The following is an 8,667-nucleotide window of genomic DNA, read 5'->3' as shown; positions in this document are numbered from 1 at the left end:
GCCCACCCCGGCCTCCCAAAGTGCTGGGATTACAGGCGTGAGCCACCGCGCCTGGCCCATTTGTTAGAAATTTTAAAAGCCTTGGCTGGGCTCAGTGGCTCACGCCTGTAATCTCAGCACTTTGGAAGGCCGAGGCTGGTGGATCATTTGAGGTCAGGAGTTCGACACCAGCCTGGCCACCATGGTGAAACCCCGTCTCCACTAGAAATACAAAAATTTGCCAGGCATGGTGGCGGGCACCTGTTATCCCAGATACTTGGGAGGCTGAGGCAGAAGAATCACTTGAATCTGGGAGGCAGAGGTTTCAATGAGCCAAGATCATGCCACTGCACTCTAGCCTGGGCAACAGAGCAAGACTCCATCTAAAAAAAAAAAAAAAAAAAAAGGGAATTTAAAAAGCCTTTTAAAATAGCTTGTTTTAATAGGTGAATCTAGATAAAACTATAAAAACTACATGATATAGAAATGTTTCTACTTCCACTTTGTGGGTGGACTTTTAAAGACTTAGTACCTGACATCTTTTTCTTTTCCTTTTTTGGAGATGGAGTCTCACTCTGTCGCCCAGGCTGGAGTGCAGTAGCACAACCTCAGCTCACTGCAACCTCTGCCTCCTGGGTTCAAGCAATTCTCCTGCCTCAGCCTCCTGAGTAGCTGGGACTACAGGCACGCACCACCATGCCTGGCTAATTTTTGTATTTTTAGTAGAGATGGGGTTTCACCATGTTGGCCAGGCTGGTCACGAACTCCTGACCTCAAGTGATCCACCTGCCTTGGCCTCCCAAAGTGCTGGGATTACAGCCATGAGCCACTCCACCCGGCCTCCTGACACCTTTTTCTAATAATTATTTAGCAATTGTCTTTTATCTGTTATTTTGATTGCATCTCCTAATATTCTTAAGTGTCTTTGGGAAGTTTCAATTAGTATAAAACTAGAATAATGAGCATTTGATTTGATACAGTCTACCAGAATTGCCTGTAGTATATGCCCATATTCATACATATCTTTACATATATAAATTGTAATATATATGACAAATAATATGTAGATAGTAAATATAATGTGAATTTTCACCTCGATTTCAAAGAAAACTCCAAGAACATGCATTTGCTCCTCCCACCATCTGCAGAGATTTCCATAACAATGGCAAACACTTAATAGCATTCACCATTGGAGAAATTTAAACACCGATGTTTGAAGACAACCAGAGATGATTGTTAAAAATTGGTGGGGAAGGGGTGTTCAATAATAGTATTGTGATTGCATTTTTTAAAAGTATGCATCTTAGAGACATATAATGATATATATGAGGACGAAATGATGTCTTTGGAATTTGCTTCAAAATAAACCATGGTGTGTGGGGACAGGGAATTGGGAGGAATATATATGAAACCAGATGGGAAATTAGTTCATAATTGTTGAAGCTGGGTAATGTGTTCATGGTAAAAACTTTCTGCAGGGCATTTAGTGATATGAATCAATGGACTTTAAAAAATATGTATAAAACTTTGGTGGCCAGCCGCGGTGGCTCAGGCCTGTAATCCCAGCACTTTGGGAGGCCGAGGCGGGTGGATCATTTGAAGTCAGGAGTTCGAGACCAGCCTGACCAACATGGTGAAACCCTGTCTCTACTAAAAATACAAAAATTAGCCGGGCGTGGTGGTGCATGCCTGTAGTCCCAACTACTCAGGAGGCTGAGGCAGGAGAATCGCTTGAACCCAGGAGGCGGAGGCTGCAGTGGGCCGAGATCATGACACTGCACTCCAGCCTGGGTGACAGTGAGACTCCGTCTCAAAACAACAACAAGAACAAAAACTATTTGACTTGGGAATTTCTGTTCTAGAAATTTATCTTAAGGGAAAAATCAGACAAGGGCAGAAAGCTCTATGTACAAGAATGTTCATCTCAGCATTGTTTATTTTTAGATGTTTATTACCCACATGTCCTATAAGAAAAAAAGAAGTGTTACTTCAGCAAAATGAAAAAGGAATATAAGATAGATGAGGACAGGAGATACAAACAAAACAAAACAGTCACAAGTTAAAGGTGAAAACAGTACAGAAGGTCAATTTCCTCTATCTTGAGTGTACTTCAGTGGAAAAGGTGGAGAATCATTCTGAGTACTGGGAAAGAAGAATGTTCTCTCTAGCTCATCTGAACCAAATAGTTTGTACTCTTTCCTTCAGATGGCTCTTTAAATATCCTGATGACCTCCCCAAGGCTTATTCCTGTTCCTTGAGTTTGCTGACCCTAGTTTTGAACCTTCTTCAGACTCCCTTGGAAAGAGCTGCTGTTTCTGCTGGTGTGTTTAACTTTTAAGCAAAATTGAAAAATTATAGAAAAGGTGCTGGGCGTGGTGGCTCATGCCTGTAATCTGAGCACTTCTGGAGGCTGAGGGAGGAGGATTGCTTGAGCTCAGGAGTTCGAGACCAGCCTTGGCAACATGGTAAAACCCCATCTCTACAAATAATACGAAAATTAGCGGGGTGTGGTGGTGCGTGCCTGTGGTTCCAGCTACTCAGGGGGCTGAGGTGGGAGGATGGCTTGAGCCCAGGTAGTTGAGGCTGTAGTGAGCCACAATCATGCCACTGCACTCCAGGCTGGGTGACAGTGCAAGATACTGTCTCAATCAATCAATCAATCAATCAATAAGATAAAATTTTAAAAAGAAAATTATAGAAAAGTTGCAAGAAAAGCACAAATAATTCCTGTATATCCTTCACGAAGGTTCACCAACTTGTGACATTTTGCCCCATTTGCTTTATCTTTTCGTATATACACACACATTTTTTTCCTGAACCAGTTAAATTGTAGACATGACTTCATTACTCCTAAATACTTCAGTATGCATTTTATAAGAATAAGGATATTCTCTTATATAACTACAGTACAATGATTAGAATCAAGAAACTAACATTGACACAATATTATGTAATATTCAATTCATATTTACATTTAGCCAATAGTCCCCAAAATGTCCTTCAGAGCAAGGGGTTCCCCCAACCCTGAATTGGCATCCAATTCAGGATGAAGCATTACTTTTAGTTGTCATGTGTCTTTAGTCACCTTTAGTCTGGAACAGTTCCTTAGCCTTTCTTTGTTTCTCAGGACTTTTTTTTTTTTTTTTTTTTTTTTTTTTTGAGGAGTACAGGCCAGTTGTTCTGTGGAACATCTTTCAATCTGGGAGTCTCGGCTATTTCTTGGTGATTAGATTAGCATTATTTGCAACAACAAAATGGCAACCATAAAACCTGGAAACAACTGTCCAATGATAGGGAAATGGTTAAGTAAACTATGATACATCCACAAAATGGACTATTATGCAGCCAATAAGAATGACAGAGTATACTGACCTGGTAAGATATTTCCAATTTTTAAGTGAAAAAAGTAGATTATAACTTAATAGGTATGAACCTATTTTTTGTAGAAATGTCTGAAAGATTTTACAAAACATACAATTGTGGCCTATGGGTACTAGAATTACGGGATATTTAAAATTTTTATTTTTACTTATCTGTATAATTTGTGTGTAATAAACATCAATTCACCTGTTAATAGTAAAAAAATACACTTAAAATGAGGCTACCTTCTTGATTTTATATGTGAAGGATCATGGTGTGGAAAAGGGAATACAAATTACTTTTCTGTTAAAAAAAAGAATAAAAAGGACTTACTATTACAAACCAGCTAATTTCACTTACAATCACTTCATCTTCTATACTCCTTAAGACAATGCAGTGGTTTAAGGGATATCACCCCCATTTTGACAGACGGGGTAGTGGCTGAGGCTGAGAGAAGGGGAATGGTACCTTGCTTAGAGTTACCAGTTATGAGTGGCCAATCTAGTTTTCAAACCCAGGTCTTTCAGACCATAAAACCCTTATTTTTCTCCACCTCACATTGCTCCTGTGTAGCCCTCCTGAAAGGCAGGGCTAGGAGAATCAACAGGTGGAAGTTGCAAGAAGTTGATTTTTTTTTTTTTTGAGACAGGGTCTTGCTCTGTTGCCCAGGCTGGAGTGCAGTGGTGTGATCATGGCTTACTGCAGCCTTGACCTCCTGGGCTTAAGCGATTCTCCCACCTCAGCCTCCCCAGTAGATGAGACTACAGGCACGTGCTGCCATTCTCGACTAATTTTTTCTTTTTTTGAGATAGGGTCTCGCTTTGTTTTCCAAGCTGGAATGCAGTGGCATGGTCTCGGCTTACCGTAGCCTCACTCCTGGGCTTAAGCAATCCTCCCACCTCAGCCTCCCGAGTAGCTGGGGCCGCAGGTGCATGCCACCATGCCTTGCTAATTTTTGTATTTCTTGTAGAGACATGGTTTTGCCATGTTGCCCAGGCTAATTTTTTAATTTTTTGTAGAGACGAGGCCTCACTATGTTGCCCATGTTGGTCTCAAATTCCTGGGCTCAAATGATCCTCCTGCCTCAGCCTCCCAAAGTGCTGGTATGACAGGCACAAGGAAGCGATTTTTTAAACAGCAGAATTGAAGAATTGTGAAATGCGCTAACTCTCTGTACCTAGAAATGTTGCAGTAGAAGGCAGATGTCATTGAGGGATGTGGCAGAAAGGGCTCCTGGAGAAGAATGACAGCACCATTTTTCAGCTGTCTGCTGCCTGACTCCATCTGGATATGGGGCTTGGAATCTTGACTAGAATTCTCCATATTTTGGTCTCACAACCTTTCATCTGGTGATTTTCAGTTTCATAAGAAGGTATGTGTTTCAACTGTTCTTTTCTTGACTAGACAAGAATTATATATGTCTACATATGTACACAAATGCATTTTGGTTTCCCAATGCACCTCGAGCTTTGAGTTGTCTCTGCCATGTGGCATTTTTCATAAGCAAATTGGTTAATCATCTCCATTACCCCTGGATATTACTGGCCCCAACCTCCCACTTTTCTCAATTCTCTTCTACCCTTTCACCTCCCTGTATAGTTCACCCCACCCTTCATCTAGACATTTTACCTTTTCAAGGAAATAGCAGAATTTATGTAGATTCCTATTAAATCTCTGCAAGCAGGGAAGGGGGTGGGTAGATAGTTCATAGAGGGTCCCAGCCAGTGGACTTTGCAATGTTGATTTTATTATTAAACGTGTTACTTCTATTCTTGGGTCACCTGCAAGAGCAGATTAGCAGAGGACCAAGCGACAACACTTGGATTGTTAGCGACATCAAGTAGAGTCAAGATGTAAGATAACTGACTGGATGCAGTAGCTCATGCCTGTAAACCCAGCACTTTGGGAGGCTGAGGTGAGAGGATTGCTTGAGCTCAAGAGTTTGAGACCAGTCTGGGCAACATATCAGAACCTCATCTCTGCAAAAATTAAAAAAAAAAAAAAAAATAGCAGGCTGGACGCGGTGGCTCACGCCTGTAATCCCAGCACTTTGGGAGGCTGAGGTGGGAGGATCACAAGGTCAGGGGTTCGAGACCAGCCTGGCCAATATGGTGAAACCTCGCCTCTACTAAAAATACAAAAATTAGCCAGGTGTGGTGGCACGCGCCTATAATCCCAGCTACTCAGGAGGCTGAGGCAGGAGAATCACTTGAACCCAGGACGTAGAGGTTGCAGTGAGCCAAGATCACACCATTACACTCCAGCCTGGACAACAAGAGAGAGACTCCGTCTCAAAAAAAAAAAAAAAAAAAAAGGGCTAGGCGTGGTGGTACATGCCCGTAGTCCTAGCTACTTGGGAGGCTGAATCAGGAGGATTGCTTGAGCCCAGGAAGTTGAGACTGCAGTGAGCTGTGATTGTGATTGTACACTGCACTCCAGCCTGGGTGACAAAGCAAAACCCTGTCTCAAAAAAAAAAAACAAAACAAAAACAAAACAAAACAAAACAAAAAGAACTGGAAAAACACCTATTGGTTTTCCCAACAGTCATTGGTAAACTTGGCTGGGGCAGTTTTTGTGTAGTTGAGAGAAGAAGTGAAGGTGGGGAGACAGAAGTGAGTGCAGTGGGTTGATGAACAAATAATAAAAATAGAGAAATGGAGATATCAAGTGGTAACTTGACTTTCAAGAAAATTATATGAGGAGAGAAATGGGAATTATATGAGAATAGGAGAAAAGCTAGACTTGGGAACACAGGTACAAGAGCCAATGTACTGGGGGATGGGAGAGTCTTGGGTCTATGCTCACTCCGTTAATCCTCACAAGTCTATGAGTGAAGTATGATTTCTGTCTGCATTTTATTTATTTATTTAGAGTTATTTATTTATTTATTTATTATTTTGAGCTCTGTCGCCCAGGTTGGAGTGCAGTGGTGCAGCGTCCGCTTCCCTGGTTCAAGCAATTCTCCTGCCTCTGCCTCCCAAGTAGCTGGGATAACAGGCACTCACCACCACGCCTGGCTAATTTTTGTATTTTTAGTAGAGACAGGGTTTCACCACGTTGCCCCGGCTGGTCTCAAACTCCTGACCTCAAGTGATCCGCCCACCTCAGCCTCCCAAAGTGCTGGGATTACAGGCGTGAGCCACCGCGCCTGGCCCCCTGAATTATTTTCAAGGAAATCTCAGCTATCCCACCAGTTTACAATAAGTATTTCAGTATGTATATCTAAAAGATACACTCTTATTTCTAGTGTTTTCCTCATGATCTTTAAAATCTCTACTACATCTATAGTACTGTTCGGTTTTATTTTTAATATGTTTATGCCTTCTCTTATTTCCTTTTTAAACTTTAAATTTTGATGTAAGGTCAAACTTACAGAAATGTTGCAACAATAGTACAAAGAATTCCTGAATACCCTTTGCTCAGATTCACCAGTTTTAAAAAATCTTGTCACACTTGCATTATCATTTGCCTTCTCGCTCTGTCTCTCTACCTGTATGTGTCTGTATATATATTTTTTCAGAACCATTTGCAAATTGGAGCTATTGTTCTCCTTGACCTGTGAGTATTTCAGTGTGTATTTTCTAACAAAGACATTCTTTTACACACCACAGTACAATCAGAAAATTTAGCCTTGATGTTACTATTGTACTCCAATCTTGACAACTGTTTCAATACCATCCTTTATAGTTACTTTTTTCACAGTCCAGGATCACACATTAAATTGTCTCCTGAATCAGGAAGAGTTCCCCAGACTTTGCCTTTCATGACATTGGCATTTTTGACGCATATAGGCCAGTTGTTTTGTAGAATGTCCCTCAATTTGGGTTTGTCTGATGCTTCCCCACGAACAGACTCAGGTTATGCATTTTTGGAGGACTACCACAGAAATTATATTTGTTCTCAGAGCAGCATAGCAGGAGGTAAGCAGCATCATTTTTTTCCCATTATTGTTGATGTTCTTTCATTATCCATTTACAGCGGTGTCTTGCCATTGTAAAATTACTACTTTCCATTTTGTAATTAACAATTTGTGGCTTAGTTTGGGGGTATGTAAGTATCCTATTCCTCACCGAGCCTTCACCCACTACTTTTAGCACCCATTGATGACTCTTGCCCAAATCGGTTATTACTACGATTACCTGTGTGAGCCACCGTGCCTTGCCTCTATCTGCATTTTAAAGATGAGATCATGGAAGTGGAGAGAGGCTTAATACATTAAGCAAGCTTACATGGAATTTGAACCCGGGCCACCAAAATCTAGAGTCTGCACGCTTATGTTTGTAATAGTTTCTAGGTACTATAATGGGAAAGACAAGTAGGTAAAAAGGACAGAATACTGATGTGGAGAACCTGAGACCAAATGCCAAATGTCTACGGCGGCATCAGTCTGCATTGTTGTGGTTTTCTTTGGCACGTCATCTTCCCCAGATATAAGAGTGGGGTGAATTCTAGGCATGGGGAGGTAAAATGAGATAAATGGGGAAGCTGAGGTCAGTGGTATCAAGAGGTAATTAATGGACGGCCGGGTGCGGTGGCTCACGTCTGTAATCCCAGCACTTTGGGAGGCCGAGGCAGGTGGATCACCTGAGGTCAGGAGTTTGAGACCAGCCTGGCTAACATGGTGAAACCCTGCCTTGACTAAAAATACAAAATCAGCTGGGCGTGGTGGTGCACGCCTGTAATCTCAGCTACTCGGGAGGCTGAGGGAGGAGAATGGTTTGAACCTGGGAGGTGGAGGTTGCAGTGAGCTGAGATGGCACCATTGCACCGCAGCCTCGGCAACAAGAGTGAGACGCCGTCTCAATTAAAAAAAAAAAAAAAAAAGGTAGAAACCGCACTAGCTTATCAGCAATAAGAATGGAGAGGATGGATCCAAAAGGCAGAGTGGTAGATTTTGTGGAACTTAGCAAGTGGATGTGGAAATCCAAGTAGACCAATTGTAACCCTACTGACTGATGGTGTCATTAACAAATAGATAAAATTCAGGTCAGGACAACTTAGTTTGGGACTCACATTTGGGTAGCCACCAGATTGGGCAGACATGTCCAGAAGAAGTGTTGAGACTTAGCATGAAGCTGCAGTGAGTGGAGGATAATCATGTGCAACACACAGGTGGCACCTGTAAGCAGATCGTGGTGATAGGGAAGAATAATCCAAGATGGCAAAGACCAGAACCAGGTGACACTTATGTTAGGGGTAGGGAGAAGAGTCAGAAAAGGAGTGGTCTTGAAGGGGTGGTACAGATACGGGAACTAAGGAAAGAGAGTTTCCCGGAAGACATCAAAGGAAAAAAATAATAAAGTTGTGACTGTTTGAAGTTTTGCATC

Source organism: Pongo pygmaeus, chromosome X, assembly GCF_028885625.2.
Source record: "Pongo pygmaeus isolate AG05252 chromosome X, NHGRI_mPonPyg2-v2.0_pri, whole genome shotgun sequence".
In the NCBI taxonomy this organism is placed as follows: Eukaryota; Metazoa; Chordata; class Mammalia; order Primates; family Hominidae; genus Pongo; species Pongo pygmaeus.
This window is presented reverse-complemented; position numbering follows the sequence as displayed.